Below are 19511 nucleotides of genomic sequence, written 5' to 3' on the forward strand. Positions count from 1 at the left end.
TTATGCAAGGTACCCTCTAAAAGATTAGAAAAATATATGCCCAACTTGATTGCTGACGATCAACAAGGATTTATTTTAAAAAAACAAAAGTTATCACACTATCAGATGTGTTCTAAATATATTATTTGGGTAACGGGAAGCAAAAGATACAGCAATGCTGGCCGTGGATGCATATCAAGCATTTGACAGAATAGAGTGGAATTATCTTATAAAACTTCTTCCAAGATTTGGTTTGGGAGAAACATCTATTCAATGGCTTAAACTGTTATATACAAATCTTACTGCACAAATTCTCACTAACAACAATATCTTGTAACCCATTAGTTTACAGCGCTCATCTAGACCAGGATGTCCGCATTCCCCATTACTGTACGCACTAGCTTTGGAACCTTTGGCCGTTGCAATGAGAACTCGAGAAGGAATATCAGGTGTCAATATTGGAGGACTAAATGATCTCATTTCACTTTTTGCAGACGATATTTTTTTTTCTGACAGATCTCAGTAACACCCTTCCCAACTTGGTGAGGTTAATTGATGAGTTTGGTGAGTTCTCAGGTTATAAAATCACTAACACAAAATCTGTACTTATGTTTTTGAATGAAAAAGACAGAAAAATCCCACTCTAAACACTGAATTTACTATTACAACAGATGGTTTTAAATATTTAGGCATTAAAATTACTCCAGATATAAACAAAATAGTTGCTGCAAACTATAATCACCTGGTAGAAGATGTCACAGAAATGTTAAATCGATGGTCAAATTTATCCATATCCATGACAGAGCGAATAAATATTTTAAAAATGATGATTTTGCAGAAATTTTTTATTTTACTTTCAGACACTTCCCTTGCCATTGCCACCTTCTTTCTTTGATCATTTAAATAAGGTATTTATCCAATTCATTTGGAATAATAGGAAAGTCAGACTACACCTTAAATTACTATACTTGCCTCATGAAAGAGGGCGCCTACAAATTCCAGCTTCACATTACTTTTATACAAAATGACCTCCAGCTTGGGTAAATATTGAACAACAGTCTACTCCAGAATTACCAATATGCAATGATCTTTATTCCGCAGATTTACATAAGCTGAAAAAACAAACAAAAAGCTCCTTCTTGAAAAAATGCCATTTTTATATGGCACACAGCACACAGGCTGTAAGGGGAATCTGTAACGATGTCCCAGTTTACCCCTCTATGGAATTATGACCAGTTTGTACCTGGCAGAAAAGATGGAAGATTTAAAAACATGGAAAATTAAGGACATCCAGGCAATTAAGGATCTGTGTATTGATGGAAAATTGCTTACATTCAATGACCTGTGAAAAATATCAAATTCCGCCAAATCATTTTTACAAATATTTCCAGGTTAAAAAAATTTTTTCATCTAGGTCAAAAGAAATCATGTGTATACCTGAATTGTCATTAATTGAACAAATTGGAAAACAGGGAGAAAAAAGCCTACTGTCTAAATATTATAACCTGATTATGTCAAATTCTAAGGACTCTTGAATACACTGAACGCATGGAGAAACTAGAAAAACACTCAGAGAGCCATTGAGGCCATCTCTCAATTGTACAGATGACCAATCGGCGTGTGTTTGTCTGTCTGTTTGTCTGTTAACAGCATAACTCAAAAAGTTATGAACGGATTTTCACCTAATTTTTACAGAATGTCCGGAAGACCAAAAGTAACAATCGATTAGATTTTGGAGGTGATCCGGATCACCATCTGGATCCAGGAGTTTTTTGAAGGACTCTGTACAATTGGGAGAGATGGTTCAAGGCGAACCAAATACCTCACATAACGAATTTCAGATCATTCCAATCCAACCGCTTTCAGTGGTAAACATAAATAAACAAAGAAATTAATTATTGGCTCCCCAAACAGGATTTACAACCAGCCAGAGACATATTCAATATTCTACTCCCCAATAATGGAAGGCTCCACGTCACACGACACGAAAATGCGCGCCACCCAGCACTTTTAAGGCGTGCCATGAAAGCCGTTCGGCTTTGTCTCTGGAGGAGTCAACAGGCTGCAGCCATCAGCAGGTGTGTGTGTGTGTGTGTGTGTGTGTGTGTGTGTGTGTGTGTGTGTGTGTGTGTGTGTGTGTGTGTGTGTGTGTGTGTGTGTGTGTGTGTGTGGCGCATCGGCGCCGAGTGTGCACCCTCGAACGCCGACCGCAGCCTGCACAAAAGTCCGGTGGTGGCCGGTGGTGGCGAATAGTTCATCAAAATAACGATGCATAATTTGCACAGGGAACGGCGGCGCACTCTCTGGCCCCGGCACTCACCGGCACGGAGTGAGAGAGAGAGACATGCGTCGCCGGGGAATGACGGGGCGTTCACCGGCGCTCCGTCACATTATCCCCTTCCTCCCCGACGTTGGCGATGTGCGGCAACCTGGAAAGGTAATCTGCCACAACATTGTTTCTGCCTGCTCGATGTTGGATCCGGAACATGAATGGCTGGAGACTCTACAGAGTCCTTCAAAAAAAATCCTGGATCCAGTGATCCGGATCACCTCCAAAATCTAATCGATTGTTACTTTTGCTCTTCCGGACATTCTGTAAAAAATTTGGTGAAAATCCGTCCATGACTTTTTGAGTTATGCTGTTAACAGACAAACAGACAAACAAACTCCAATGATTACATAACCTCCTGGCGGAGGTAATGACATACAAGAGGACAGATGAAACAGACTGGAAACAGGCTTGTCTAAAGGCCCAAAAATAAACCATAAACACGTGACTTGAGTTACTACAATATAAATGATTAACAAGGAAAAACTCATCATATGTCAAATCCTATTCCGGATACATGTGTTAAATGGCAAGATAATAAAGAAACTCTTTTTCATTGTTTATGGGAATGTCCAAAGATAAAAAATATTTTGGAATGAGGTTATCAGTTGTATGTCTGAGGTATTTAATGTCAAGATTCCTTTTTGTGTCAAACTTTGTATACTGGGAATATATCGCAAAGATTTTGCATATACTAAGAAACAAACTAAACTGTTGGACTTTGGACTGTTACATTCCAGAACTATCGCCTTGAACTGGAAGAGCATAGGAGCTCCTTCTAGAAAACAATGAATAAAAGAACTATCAGAATGCATCGGATTGGAAGGACTGACTTACATTACCAAAGGAAAACTGGAGGAATTTGTACAATTATGGGAACATATATGAATGTTATATTATCTGGAAAATAAGAACATGACATTCAAAACGGTTTTATTTTCTGTAATTAGTGTTGTTAGAACTTGTTACTTGGTGGTGTATGTGTACATATATGTGCGTATATGTGTCATTTGGTGCAGGTCTACCAGGTGTGAATGGGTGTGTGTGTAAGGGTATTTGTGTTTTGATCTATGTTCTTTACGTATATTATCATTTGTCTCATTTGGAAAAGCACTTGAATGGCTTAACAATTCATGCCTCACGTTGAACACAGAGAAAACCGTTACAATGTATTTCTCCAACAAGCAAAATCTAAATGTCCCCCCAAATATCTATGTCGGTAGTCATATGATCAAAAATGTAGAGGAAGTAAAATACTTAGGTGTTATATTGGATCCTATGTTTAAATTTAAAAAGCACGTCAAAAAGATCTGTCAGGTTCTAAAATTTAACATTGCGAACTTCCAGCACATTAGGACGCACATTAGCACATTGTCGCTAGAAGCTGCAAAAACTTATTTCAATGCTGTAATTATATCCCATATGTTGCATTGTATGTCATCATGGTCTCAAGCCAAATTGACAGTTCTAAATCCTCTTAGGGCACTACATAATCAGGCCTTGAAAATCCTAGATAAAAAGCCCCGGCGGTACCACCATTGCAACATATTGGAAAAATATAAAATTTTAAGCTTTGACAACCTGATCAGGTACTCTGATATCCGCCTGGTACATAACATCTTACATGACGCGGCACCACCCCCTCTAAAGACCTATGTACAGCTACGCTCTCAACTAACCAGTAGAGTGCTTAGGTCGGCGTTCAGGGGTGACTGCCACATTCCCAAAAGAAAGTCTGCCTTCTCTCAGTCAGCCTTTTCTTACAAAGCCATCAAGGAATGGAATGGGCTGCCTGATAATCTTAAGAACATGGCAGATTTCCACAGCTTTTTCTCGGGCTGTTATAAACTAGCTGTTTGAGCATCAGTCCTGCTCGCATAAATAATACCAGACGGGTATCTGCCAGACTACCAGACTATCAGTGTAAAAATAGTATAGTGTGCATTTACAGTACCAATCTAGTATAGAGCTATCAGATGCTACCCTCGTCGGTACCATCTGATAGCTACCACATCTACGATCTACGAAACTATTGTCTCGCATACAACTCTGCACTTTAACTTTATACTTTTGCACTGTTTTTGTCATTTAAATGCACTTCAAATATATTGTAATTGGTTTGAATACACTCTTCCTCGTTATACTTTTGCATTTTGATAATTGTACTGTAAACCAACAACGTTGCACGCATATTTTTTAATATTTTAATATTGATTTTGTTTTGCTTTGTTAATGTAATGTGTTTTATATGCATTGTTTTAAATAAGGAATGTTTGTTTTTTATGGACCAAGGACTACAGATGGAAATTAGCATGATGCTAAATCTGGTGCAGCCATCTTTTTAATGTAACTGCACGCTGTCCTTTTCCAAATAAACTTGAAAGAATGTCTTGTCTTGTTTACCTTTCATTATAAAAATTGAAAACCAATGAAAATATGGGGGAAAAAATTAAAGGGAATAAACACATTATAATAAACATCTCTGTGGTGCCCCTTTAGCTGGTAGCACCCTGGTTGATGCTCCTCATTGTCTTCACAATTGTTTCCTTAACACTCATAAGTATATGAGTTTTCACATAAATGCATGCATTTTCCGTAACTGTAGAGATATGGACACCAGAGTTTGTATCAACCTTCACTCAATTTTTTGACAACAGGACTGTGTGAAAAAGGAATTGCAGAAAACAAATTACTTGTATGAAGCGCATTGAGCCTTTCCTGAAATACTGTTGACAGCAACAGTATTTCAGGACATATATCAGATTTGAATTGAGCACACAATCACACACTTATCTTATTACGTAATGAGGAAGTACTGAGTAACTGTTCAGTAAGATACTTACGTTGGGGTTTCCAGTGGCGCTGCTCAGCTGGCGACTCGGAAAGTATTGCTGCTGCTACTTTCACTGAATATTGTAATGAGCACCGCATTTTAAACCTGTGCAATAACTACCGACCATGCTTGTCGCTGACCTCTGCTAATGTAATGAAGTTGTTTTTATGTTTGTCTCGTGTTTTTTTGTATGTACACCGTGCCTGTAGCCAATAGCACTGCTGTCTAATACAAATTTCCTGAAAGGGACAATAAAGTTTATCAATCAATCAATATCAATCAATCAATAAGTGAGTGGTCTAGAACAATATAGCTACTGTTCAAGACACACAGAGTAACAAAGGTAAACTAATCAGTAATGAATGTCTGTTGTGCAACTGAGTGAAGTAATAGTTACCTACTTGACCTTACTTTACCTATTTATTTTGAAGCATTTGGACATTAAAGGGTTAATCGTCAAGTGAAAAACAGGCTCGTGCTCAGGCCCCTTTTGAGCTAACTCTCTGTAAAAAAAAATATATGCAAGGTCAGGGGGTGGTCTAGTAGGAGTGTGTCCGATTTGGTGTCACTAGACGCAAAAATGACCGAGCAGGAATTTTTTTTACATGTTTGAAGGCCTCAGGCTTCATCACTACTAGTAGGCCTCACTGGTGAAAAAAGCGGGTTCCCATGGGGCTAGACCCTTGAAAACAGATACAGTGCTTCATGTGACTGCTCTGAATAGTCCCACACAATATCAGACTTGAATTCCACTGGGAATGACTTTTATGATACTTAATATGTTGCACAAAATGTCTCCCTCATTTGAAGTCTTCAGATTTAGTGACCCTTGACCCCTTCAAAGGTGTTTTCACTGCAGACTTGCTCCCAGAGCATTCAGCACACCCTGTTCTATGACTTTATGCACTTTGGTGCACTTCGATTGATGTTGTCACACTGTTTCTCATTCATTTTACATTTCCATCTTAAAAAAGGCCCCTGTTCCAGTGTCTTTTTTGCTCCTATTTTGCTGTTGTAGGTCCTGGTGGTCTGAAACGTACACCAGTTTTGCTGTAGGACCTGGACATGTGCAGGTTGGTCCAAATTGGTCAAAGAATCTGTGAGATTTTGACCTTAATTGGGCTTTTGGACATTAAAGGGGCAAATGGTGTGTCCTCTGCTTTTCTTGAATCATAAATCAACGTCAGTAAATTTCTCGCTCCTTAATAAGAGATGTAAACGAGATGCCATATTCATTCAATATTTATTACGGTACTGGATGGTTTTAAAAAAAACAAAACTTTATTGCACTATGTCAGTGAACAAAACAAACAATGAACACCGATACACTGACGTGAAGTTCTTTATATGTGGGCAATGTTTCTTTATTAGTTAAAAGACAGGAAATTGTAATTGTAAGATGGCATTGATTTACACCTGCATTTTGTGCTTCATGGCGCTAGGTGTGCTGTTTGCATGTTGGACATTGTTTTACACAGACACCACCGAAGAAGAAAGGTGCCGGAAGTGCTGTTCTCCCCTGTGTTTTCCCGATCACGGTCAGGAAGCGGACAGCAGGAAAGGTTAACAACAGATATCGTCAGTAACTACACAAATATGTTAAGAGCTCAGATAACGACACAATGTAACGAATAAATACAATAACATATAGGCCTACGCCATCTGGTTTAGCCCGTGGACGCTTCCTGAGCAACCACCATAACAACGGTGGAAGTGTCCTTAGCAACGGCCACAGCAACGGTAGAAAAGCAGCAATTCCATTCCGAGACATGAAAGATTCATCGTCATAACAAACCAAAGATCATACACAAGAACTAAACGAATATTGTGAAATTAAAATGTATATATTTTTTTGGTGTCGCTGTAATGCCTGTGGCTCAGGTAGAAAGACAGGGGGATCTTGTTGTAGTGTTCCGAACCAGGAAGGGAATAAAGTTTTTAGATCGCTGTGCGCTGACTGGTGTATGGATGAGCTCAACAAATGATTGCAGTAAAAGCACGTTCATGGAAATAAATACGGTTGTTTGCATTGACAACGAGCGACTTGTGGATCATTGAAATGCAACTTGTTAACAAGGGACTGAAGGAAAAGCAGGAAGTTCTTCAAGTCTGTCCGAAAAGCTGCACAAGATTTCCTCATGAAGCTACCTGGAGAATGAAGAGCTGCCTCAAAGCAAATGGAGGCTACTTTGAAAAATCTAGCATTTAAAACAGTGGTCCCCAAACTATGGCACGCGGGCTGGATACGGCCTCCACATTTGGCCCGGCCCGCTGAACAACTTTTTTCAGTCTGCCACGCTATCGAGACGAATACACGCATAGAACGTGACTAGGGTTGCCACCTTTCAGAAACGAAAATAAAGGACGCCCACCACGGCTTCTCAGGGCCACAGTTCAGTAAAATTGAGCAGACATTCACAGATTCAGACTTCCGGCATCAATAACTCTTTAGACATACATTGTTAAAACATAAACAATGCCTCTTTCCCATTGTTGTAAGGCAGACAACGTGCTGCAGCCCAGTTTCATCAAAAGTAGCTGCCTTTCAAGCTGCAGGAATAACACTGGTGTCAACTGGAGCCAGTTGAAGGCTGCAGTGATTCTGGTGACAGTACAGTGTATCGGAGTGAGGTTATTGAATATTTGTGTCTCTCTTCGCTGTTGCAGCGGTTTTGCAATTTGCAGACCGTACCTGTTCCTTCCATAGACACCGTTATTTTCTGCAACTTGAAAGACAGCTACTTTGGATAAAACAGGGCTTGTAGCACATCATCTGGCTTACAACGATGGGAAAGAGGCACCCAGATAGCAGAATTCTTCTGGCCCATATCTGGCCCAAACTTGACACGTTCATCTGGCCCACATTCCGTTTGGAATGATGGCACTTGGGCAGTCCTCTCTTGTTTGCCACAAGTGGGCCAAAACCAAGCCATCACATTGCCAGATGTAAACCAGAAGCATACCAAATGACCCAGCATTCAACCAGACATGGGCCACTGTACATCTTCGTTCTGGCCCATATCTGGCCCAAACCTGGCATGTTCATCTGGGCCACATCCCGTTTGGAATGATGGCAGTTGGGGCGGTCCACTCTTGTTTTGCCACAAGTGGGCCAAAACCAAGCCATCACATTGCCAGATGTAAACCAGAAGCATACCAAATGACCCAGCATTCAACCAGACATGGGCCACTGTACATCTTCTTTCTGGCCCATATCTGGCCCAAACTTGACACGTTCATCTGGGCCACATCCCGTTTGGTATGATGGAACTTGGGCGGTCCACTCTTGTTTGCCACAAGTGGGCCAAAACCAAGCCATCACATTGCCAGATGTAAACCAGAAGCATACTAAATGACCCAGCATTCAACCAGACATGGGCCACTGTACATCTTCTTTCTGGCCCATATCTGGGTCACATTCCACGTTCATCCGGCCCACATTTCGTATGGAATGATGGCACTTGGGCGGTCCACTGTTGATAGCCAAACTGGGCCAAAAAGAAGCCATCACATTGCCAGATGTAAACCAAAAGCATACCAAATTACCAAAACCTCGACCTGATTTGGGCCATGTAAATTTGTATTCTGGCCCACACTTATGAATTTGGTCCACATACCACACTGAATAATGGCACTTGGCGTGTTAACACTTGCCTAGCCATAATGCTACATATCAACAGCTGGCCAACTCATCCAAATTAAAGACAGTTAGCGTTTAGTTTCAGCCATAACTGGAACACATTCTATGACCTTGTCTAACCTGCACACCTCATGAGTCACAATTAAACCATTACGATGTTTTATGTCAAATATAAAAATATAAACAAATACAATAATCCGAACTGGTATGAATTTGTGGCTATATGCCATTAAGTTACCCTCAGACAGAGTGTGATGCCGGCTTGTCAGTGGTTGCATCTTGTTGGGACACATCAGGGGGTCTAAGATGCTGCATCAATGACGAAGAAACCTACTGAAGAACTGAAGAAATGATCAAACTCAAGAAACAACTGGTGACAGTAGAGGACAACAATTTTTATTTATTTTTATTCTAACAAAGTAAAACAGTTCAAACAAAGTCAGTGGAGTGGACTGAAAAAAATATGAACTATAAAAGCACAAACAAACACACAACTGGCAAAAACATAACCTCCTTGGTGGAGGTAATAAGATGAAACAGTAGAAGACTGGACCAATTTAAAGGGAAAAATCACTCCTCATCTGGCTCGTCTTCTCTTGGCCTTGGCCCTTTAAAAAGAAAAAACAAGAAGTTCACACTTTGACACTGTACAGCAGTACTATGGCTATTAAACATGGTGGCAGTGAAGTACACAATAAACATATCAGGACACCAAGCAAAAAAGCCCCTGAAGAATAATATAAACATTCTACAATACTGTATTGATGTTTTTCAAAAAAAATCCATAGCTTGTTTTAAATTACAATTAATCTGCAGCTATAGTAAATATTATGTCTGTTATATCATGTTATATCAGATTGTCTGATCTACAGGGGTAGCTGGTGATTAATTTCTAATATTATGCCAAAGTAAGCACTATACTCTATAAGAATATAGCCAAGGCTGTCAGTTGGAAGAAAATCCATCTCATGACATGAAGAGAGCAATTCACCCATGATGTCATAAAAATATTGCAGAACTGAGGCAGTTCTGTTCAGTTCTTATTTTGTCCACTATTGTCTTATTACTGTCTGACTTTCTCTGCCAGTACTTTGAATGTTTAATGGTTAATGTTCAAAAAGGCATGAAATACTGGTATAACAATTGTGTGGTCTTAGGTTAAACATACTGGGCTCTATATTCGTGACTCACCGGCGGCAAGGCGCAAATCCAGTGCAAATCAGGTCCACCTCACCGAGTGTGCATGTTTGAGCCCATTCTGCAAATTGGTGAGCTGCGCAGTTGGGGCACAACTTCCCATCTCAGTCCTTCCCTCTGGTGCAAACGGTAAAGAGGGAGGAGAGAGGCGTGGAGTAGTTTAACCCATAGACGAGTCCAGCTTCCACCAAACACATCAGCTAATTTTTTTCTGAGTGCTCTGAGATGTGAGCTGGTAAATGTCTCCCCTGTGGGACCATGAAGTTCATTTGGATGATGGTAGACAAAACTCAGGAAACAATCGAGTCCCCCTTTTCTCATTTGAAAATTGGAACTCATAAAAATGTCAGTTAATGTGTGTGATGTGCACACACTGCTCCACCAGTCTACAAATTTACCACTGCCCCAAAACCTAACCATGCTGGAATTAGTGAGCTTTCACATTCTGTGCCGCTGGCGAGTACGAATTTATCATATGCCAGCTGTACGGTGTAATTTTAGGACATCCTGAGGTCTCAGGATGCGATATCAGGAAAATTCTGTCATTTTTCAGATGAAACAGCGTTGACACCTTCTCTCAGTGCGTGGCCACACCCAGTGCACCTCAGTCTACCAATTTACCAAACTGCCTGCTTGCGAGGCTGCGCCTCACCTTATTAACACTGCACAGGTTGTGCTGCCCAGCATCTTGCCACTGGCGAGTCATGAATTTAGAGCACATTGTTTGTGTCTATACGTATGAAGTAGATCAGTGGTTCCCAAACTTTTCGCAGTCTGTACCCCTTCAGACACTTGACCTCCTGTCATGTACCCCCTATTCTCATGCACTTATAGCAGCTAGAAAAGAAATGTGACTGCTGCCACCCCCGCCTCCACAGTTAACATGCATAACATACCATAAAAATCCTTTCAAGTGAATTATTTCTCACTAATAGATTTATTTACCAGCAATGTCAGTGGGCAACCAGTTCACTTTTGGAAAAAAAAAGTATATTTCTGGATCACATCAGTTATGAACTTGAAGCTGTTACAAACTCCCCATAGCTTTAATAAGAAGGCTGTCTGACTGAACTTATTCAGGACAGATTTCCTCTCTCAGATACCTCACCAATGCATCCTATAGCCTCTCTGCCCACACTTCAGGCCTTTATCAAATCTCACAATACAAACATTTGCCAGTTTGAACTTGAACTACTAAAACAACTGTTTGAAACCTGACAGGTATTCGCATACCCCCTATGTCAATTTGTGTATCCCAGTTTGGGAATCACTGAAGTATATTACTTATCTAATGAACATTTAATGCAGAAAACTATTCCAAATAGTCCACATACTCGTCTTGGCACTGTATATTGCAAAACAGGCGTTGTAGCTGACTTACGCAAGTGCTGTGAGGCCCGCTTTTTCTCCTCCCTCTCTTTCTTTCCGCCATCTCTGTCTCCAGAAAGACGAAGCCATCTCTTTATATATGCCTCCACTTCCTGGTCCGTTGCACTGGCAGTAAGTTGATTGTTTCTAACTGTTCCTAAAAATGGGGAAAATATGTAAGCTCTTGATAGAACAAAATGACAAACAATGGTGAAAAATGATGAGAAAAGCAACATGGCCTGCTACTATATTGACCCTTACATAGTATAACAAGAATTTCTTTATCTTGTTAAACCTGAAAAATTAAGGCTGTCCTATATTCAGGGTCTATACTTTTCAGTGTTTGTTATAAATAGGCTTCACTGGGGTGGCCCACCCAGGTAAACCAATTAATTTGTCACATAGTACATAATATAACCTCCAATTAACACTTACCAGTTAGTACATCTTTAAGCTGCAGTCTGTGGAAAGCAGTTTTTCCATTGATCCCACGCCAGTTCAACAGCTTTGCCAGTGAGTTCACAAACTCACTGGCAAAGCACTGCTTCATCAATCGCCACACCATGTCTTTAGTGTCAATGCCACCAATGACACTCAAAGTAGTAATCTTGGGGTGAAAAAAACACATACATACACATACATGATTTATATGTACAGTAGTAGCTGTACCACAGTTTAACCTGCTTAGCCCCAGCCCCTTTTAAGCCTTTCTGCATCAAAAATGACCCATAAAGAAAAGAGTGCATCTCTGCAACCACAAGGTCAATTTGAAAAATGTTGGTGTCATAATGAAAGGAACACTTGAGAGATTTGTCCAGATGTGTAATTATCAGTATATGCATTACTGGGACAGAGTAAATGAAGATAGAAGTCAGAATAATCTGAAAATATCATTCTTGCCTAAAAAAAAAAGAAAAAAAAAGTGACTATATCTCTCAGAAATGATGCTGAAGTGGCTGCAGAACTCTAAAAATGAATAATAAATTATTTTTACATCCTCTCTGCAAAGGATTATTGTTATAAAGTGATGCAGAGCAAAATTAGAGAGGTTTGATAACAATATAATTAGGCAAGGATTTTGAAAAACAGTGCATATTGAGTCAAAGATCAAATATATATGTATTTTGTCAAATAAAAGACAAATTTAAGAAATGAAGTGTTTAAAATGCATATTTTTGTGCTGCTGTGTCGAGGAGCCTTTCTCCTGAGCGCTAGCAGACCCAAATTTGGGCCCTATGGGGCTACAGCAGTTAAGAAAATGGGGTTTGGACCAGGCGTAAACTAACCGTGACGTCACCCGTTGGTTTCAACGGCGAGAAAATGAAGCCCGGATTTTGCTACTTCCTGGTCGCCGTTTTGGATTTTTTGGAGCCAGTGACGTAAAAAGCGTCATCAAACAGACTGGACCGGACAGCAACTAGGGGCAGGATTGGCTGAGAACTCTCTTATCCCGCCCACGTTTTACCGCAGAGACTTCTGTTGCTGTCTGTCAAGTATAGTCACGCCCCCTGGCTCCACCAACTTTAACGATTTATTTAAAATTCAGTATTGATTTATTTTAAGATCGGCCACCTGATCTCTCATTTTGACCATGAAAACTAACAGGAAAAAAATCCTGAGCTGGAGAAAATCAGTCTATCATATTTTATTTTTTCCAAAAATGAATTGGGGTCTATGGAGCAAAAGCTTTTTGGAGCCAACCCTAGCGGACGGCGGGATATTGCAAGTTTTTGACACTTCCGGGTGGACTTCAATTCTGGAGCCAGATGCTTCGTCCACTATATATACAGTCTATGGTTTGGACTAAATAAATCCATGATATTCAGTAAGTCACCCCAGTTTGCCAGAACCCAGAACGTTCTCAGCACTGAACCATGATACAGTCCCATGGATTAAGATTAAGATATTCCTTGATTACTCCCACAAGGGGAAATTCCAATTTAGCTAGCTAACAAAATTTTCAAACACTATTATACTACAGTTTTCACCAGTTACTCGACTGGTTTTGCAACACTACCCTCTACCAATTAAAAACAATATGTGAATAAAGTTCCAACATGGATAAATTAACTAATTTGTCATTTGGGACTTACCGTGTCTTCCTACCGTTCGGCTAACGGTCGGCAAGAGAACGCAGCGCGCCTTCTTCTTCTTCTTCTTGTTTTACGGCGGTTGGCATCCAGCTTCTTGGTGCATTACCGCCACCTTCTGTTCCGGAGTGTAGACTTACAGACTTTACCCGACCTAGTTCAAACTATCAAATCTACAAACACACACTACAAAGACCAAACAAAAACCCAAACAAACAAATAAACAAAAAACAAAAAACCTCTAACTTGCACTCTCCACACCAAGCCAACTACCACCCCTTATTCCTATCATTATCCCTACCTAACCATCATATTCTATTATAAACCCCGGTCCCCTTTAAAAAATCCATCAGTGCCCTAACCTGTGCCCTCTCTTCCATACTTAGCAACTCTTTCAGTGTAAATTCCTGCACCCCTAACTCCTTTATCCTATCCATCAGCTCCCCTCTCTGCACCTCATATCTTCTACACCTCAGAACTACATGTTCCACTGACTCTTCCTCCTGACAACCCTCACATAAACCAGTCTGGTGCTTCCCAATCAGTTTCAGTGTTTTATTTAGTGCACTATGCCCCAACCTTAACCTGGTCATCACACTCTCCTCCCTCCTGTGTCCACTACTCACCCTCCCACCTCTGACGCTCTTTTGTACCTGATACAGGTGCCTCCCTTTCTTCTCTCCATCCCACCTTTCTTGCCACACTGAGTTGCTTTTTTCCCAGATAATACTTTTGATTTCTTTCTTGCTGATCCTCAGATGCATTTTTTCCTTTTCAGTAAAGCTCTCTTGGCCAGATCATCAGCCCTCTCATTCCCCCTCACCCCTACATGTGCTGGTACCCACAGAAACTTTACCTGACCCCCCTGGTGAAACAATTCTTGTTAGTGACTCAAGGGCTGAATATAGGATGTCCTGACGGCAGTTTGAATGAAAAGACCTGAGGCTTGCTAGCACTGATGATGAGTCTGAACACACTAATGCCTTTCCTAGACCAGTCTTCTCCACCCACTGTAGTGCAACCAAAACCGCCACCATTTTCACTGTGTATACTGAAAGATTATTAGATGTTCTTCTGTTGATCCCAATTCCTTTTCCGGTACTGTTACCCCCGAATCCTGTCACCCCTGTCTCAGGTTGCTTTGCCCCATCTGTGTATATGCAAGTAAAATTGCTGTACTTTGTTAATATATGACACTTAAACTCAACAACCAAATCAACCATGCCTTTTCCCCTCCTCTTAGCCTCTAATAAACCCCAATCAACCTCAGGCCACACGAGCATCCATGGGGCCACACCTGGATAGACTACCGTAGGACTAACTTTGAGGTTAAGTATTCCAAATTCTTTTGCAATGTTATTTGCTTCTTTTGCAAAGTTTTGCCTCCGGCTCCTTTCACCCTCCCAGAACCCCTGCAAACTCCCTTTGTCAGATGAGACTGATTGTGTCCTTGCAAGTTAGCCCAGTAGTTAGCTATTATCTGCCTTCTCCTAATTTCCAGAGGCATCTCTCCCACTTCCACCTGTAGAGCAGGAACCGGTGATGTTTTGACTGCCCCACTACAAACCCTCAGAGCCTGCGCTTGAATCACATCCAGTTTACATAATAAGGACTTGGAGGCAGAACCATATGCCACAGTGCCATAATCAATCACTGGTCTTATCAGTGCTATGTATAACCGCTTCAATGCTGAGCAGCTTGCTCCCCATTCTCTACCAGTCAAACACCTCATTACATTAATTACTTGCTTACACTTTCCTTCAATTCTCCCGATGTGCTCTGCCCATGTCAGCCGTGCATCAAACAAAACACCCAGAAATTTAAATGATTTAACCCTTTCTAACATGTGCCCATACATCCTCAACTTCATCCCTTCCTCAATCCTTTTCCTAGTGAAAAATAGTGTCTGTGTTTTCTCTACTGAGAACCTGCACCCCCATTCATTCCACCACTTTGTCGATTGCACCTTGGACTTTCTTTATTGCGTGCTCCATGTTCTTTCCTCTTTTCCATAATGCCCCATCATCCGCAAAGAGCGATCTCCCTATATCTACTGGAACTTTTAAAAATACATCATTTATCATGATAATAAAGAGCAGTGGACTTATCACACTCCCTTGTGGTGTACCGTTCCCACTGCGTACTGGTTTGACAGATCTGACCCTATGCGTACCTGTATTTTTCGTCCAAACAGAAAATCCTTCACCCAATTGAAAACTCTCCCACCAATCCCCATGTTGTGTATCTTTATCAGCAACCCCTCCTTCCACATCATGTCATAAGCTTTCTCAATGTCAAAAAACACTGCTATTACCGATTCTTTATTTACCTGGGCCATCCTTATTTCCGACTCTAATCTCACCACTGCGTCCATAGTGCTCCTGCCTTTCCTGAAACCACTCTGACACCCTGCCAAATGTTCCCTCTTTTCAAGTTGATATGACAACCTTTCCGTTATCATCCTTTCCATTACCTTGCAGACAGTTGATGTCAGTGATATTGGTCTGTAACTAGTAGGTCTGGATGGATCCTTGCCAGGTTTTCTTATTGGAACCACTACTGCTTCTTTCCAGGCTTCTGGTAGCCTCCCCTCCTCCCACACTCTGTTATATAGCTGCAGCAACTTCACTAATCCTCCTTGCCCCAAATGTTTTAACATGCTGTAATTAACACTTACCTGATCCTTCCCTGGAGAAGTTGGTCGTGACCTTCTGATGGCCCTCACCATTTCAGCCAATGTAAATGGCTCATCGATCACATCGTCTGTCCTTGCCCTCTTGTTTAATAACCCTGGATACTGAGCCATAGTTCTCTCCCTCCCCTGTCTCCCCTCCTCTGACAAATTATCTGAGCTATGTACCTTTACAAATGCCTTAGCCATGACTTCTGCCTTTTCTCTGTTGGACACTGCTGACTCCTCTCCAGACGTTATGACAGGATAATCCCATTCCCTTCTTTCACCTCCCATCTTCTTAATCATTCCCCACACTTCCCCCACTGGTGTTGTTCTCCCTATTCTATCGCAAAAGTTTCTCCATGATGCCCTCTTAGCTTGCCGTATTGTTTTTCTCACCACTGCCTGAGCCTTTTTGTACCGAACTAAGTCCTGCAAGTTATGAGTCCTTTTAACTTGTCTGAATGCTTTATTTCTGTTTCTTACAGCCAGATGACACTCTTCTGTCCACCATGGTACCAACTTCCTACTCCTTTTGCCCTTACTTTTGGGTATAGCGCCCTCTGCTGCCCTTACAATCGCTGATGTCACCCGTTTATTTATTTCTTCAATGTCTCCAAATATTTCTGTCTTGCTCATTGATTCCTCACATAACCTTTGAAACCGGTCCCAGTCTGCTTTTTGAAACACCCACTTTCTGATTCCCACCTTTGCTCTCACTTCTAATCTCTCCCCTACGGAGCACAGGATTGGGTAATGATCACTTCCTATTGTTGAAGCTGTCCACATCCCCCAGTTACTGACCCCTGCCATTGTGTTAGATACTAATGTTATATCCAATGCTGACTCGGTACCTGCTGTTACGTTTACTCTTGTCCCTCTTCCATCATTTACACACACCAAATCCCTTTCATCCATCAAATCTTCAATTACCTGATCATTCACATCTGTCTGCGCCCCTCCCCACAATGTATTGTGAGCATTGAAGTCTGCACACCATATGACCTTGTTACTGTCTTGCCCTTTAATCCCTAATAGCTTTTCCAAACTAAGCCTCTTACATGGGTTGTAGTAATTAATTATGACTACTTTCTCCCCCCTTTCCCATATTTCCATCACAACAAACTCCTGATCCACTCCCTTTTCCAGTAACCTATAAGGAATTTCTTGCTTAATAAATGTTGCACAACCCCCACCTCCCCCTTGACTTCTGTCACTTCTTATTACTGTATACCCATGTACCACGAAATGCAAATTTGGTTTTAACCATGTTTCCTGCACACACATTACATCTGGTTTTCTATTCATCTCTTTAATGAAATGTTTGAATTCTTGACCATTAGCCAGCAAACTCCTAGCATTCCATTGAAGGATTAATACCATAACTAGAATTAGCCAACCCATGGTGACTTGACTGATTAGTGAGATTGTCCCTCACTTCTTCCCATGTCAGTTCCACTAAGCCCAAGTGATGCACTGCCACTTTAACAATCAGTTGAATTTTTTCACTTTTTGACTTTACCTCCGCTGTGCTGTTGACCACCCCTGCAATAAATCAGGTCTCTTTTGTCCACATACATTCTGTCACTCATTCTTTGCCGCCCTACGTGACTCCCTAAATCTCCTTGAACGATAGTTTGGCTACTCTGCCCCCTAGCCACTTTCACAGCTTCAGCATACGAAATCTTCTTCTCCACTCTCACTCTTTGAATATTATTTTCCCATTTCATAGCCTCACATCCTCCATATGCCACGTTATGTGCACCTCCACAATTACAGCATTTTGGCTGCACCCCTGTCCCACACTCTCCATACTCATGATCTTCCCCACACCTAGCACACCTCCTCTTGCCCTTGCAGTTTTTGGCTATGTGTCCAAATCTTTGACAATTAAAGCATCTCAAAGGTTTTGGAACATACGTTCTCACTGGGTAGCTCATAAAACCTAGAAAAACTTTTTTAGGCACACTTTCTCCTTCAAACTCAATCAATACTGTCTCGCTATCCACTCTCACTCCTCCTTTTGTAGTTTTCATTCTTTGCACACTCATTATTTCCCCCCTTTAATATTCTTCTTAAGCTCCTCCATACTTACAGTGTGTGATATCCCTGTGATTACTCCTTTACCACCACCACTACCCTTTCCTGCTCCCACCCTCCCTGTGCTCACCACCTTGTTTTTCCCCAACTCTTTCAGTTTAAGTGCCTTATCAACTTGCTCATTATTAGTACACTTCACCAATAAATTGCCATCACTCAAGACCTTTGCAAACTGTATATCTCCTATTTTATTTGCCAGAATTGTTGTCAGCACAAAAGGGTTAAGCTTCTTCATGCTTTCCTGAGACTTCTCATTGAACCTTATGATAACAAACCAGTTCTCAGGTGTTTCCTTTCCAGTATGCTCATCTCCTTCCTCCTCACTGTTACAACTGTCATCATTGCCGTTCTTCTTCCTTTTATTCCTTCCAATACTACCCCTTTCAAAATCATAGTCTCCCCCTCCCTCCTCGTCCATATCTGCCCAACTGCCCACTTCTGATCCATTCACGGAACAGTTGAGCTCAACCGCCAGGAAACTGTCTTCAATTCGACTGGGATTTCCCACACTCTGCCGATTACTTTTACTCCTTCCAATCCCAGCCGATGACGCCGCCATCTCCTCCAACGTTCAACCAACCAAGATCAAAACTCGCCGGTAACCAAAATAATTTATCTTCCTGCAACAAATCGAACAATCCGCTCCAAACTCGTGATTCCCTCACTCAGTGTTGTCCGCGAGTCCAAACCGCCAACTTCATAGAACTGTAGTCCTCGCAGCACGCCTTCAGCTCTCTTTCCTCAGTTTGACGAAGCTGCGTTCAATAGATTCTGTAATTTGGGAAACTCCAGCTTAAAGAGACAAAAACCCACCAATAGCAAAGAAATAACGGCAAATATAGTTTAACCCGTCGCTATCCGATCCCACCGACGGGATCAAAAAACACTTGTATTGAAATGACTGGCATTTACAAACCATTTGTCCTATTGTAATTGTTTGATTTTCATATTTCCGAGGGTATCTGAATGTATCATAAGTAATGTCAGCAACAAATTTTCTAAGATTTCCTCCACTTTGCTTTAATTCTTATGTCTTCTTTGACAATTTGCAGAAATTAACCGTTTGCTTTGGCTAAATTCTGTAAAAAAAAAATTAAAAAAGAAATAACTTAATAAATAAATAAATAAATAAGTATAAGCTTCTTACTGTGTTCAACAAGACCTGAATGATCACATACTTCCCGATTTAAAAAAATCATTGAATTTCCGTCCCACACAGTGTTTTGCAGGCTCATAGTCCTGCTCAGAGCAATTCAGCATTAATAAGTGCTGAGCTGGACACCTGCTGCAGTGCCTTAAAG

General features: G+C 41.1%; 1 long non-coding RNA gene across 2 annotated transcripts; it reads right to left on the reverse strand.

The window, feature by feature from the left end:
• Window positions 1-9155: 9155 nt before the first annotated feature.
• LOC127533225 (uncharacterized) lies at window positions 9156-13693 on the reverse strand. 2 transcript variants are annotated; one of them, XR_007941009.1, is made up of 5 exons: window positions 13440-13693; window positions 11782-11953; window positions 11360-11503; window positions 9973-10095; window positions 9156-9389 (listed from the first exon to the last, which is right to left on the reverse strand). It is a non-coding gene; the product is annotated as an uncharacterized LOC127533225 (long non-coding RNA). The 2 variants fall into 2 exon arrangements; XR_007941008.1 differs by lacking the exon at window positions 9973-10095.
• Window positions 13694-19511: the final 5818 nt, after the last annotated feature.

The sequence above is a fragment of the Acanthochromis polyacanthus genome, chromosome 3 (assembly GCF_021347895.1).
Source record: "Acanthochromis polyacanthus isolate Apoly-LR-REF ecotype Palm Island chromosome 3, KAUST_Apoly_ChrSc, whole genome shotgun sequence".
NCBI lineage: Eukaryota > Metazoa > Chordata > Actinopteri > Pomacentridae > Acanthochromis > Acanthochromis polyacanthus.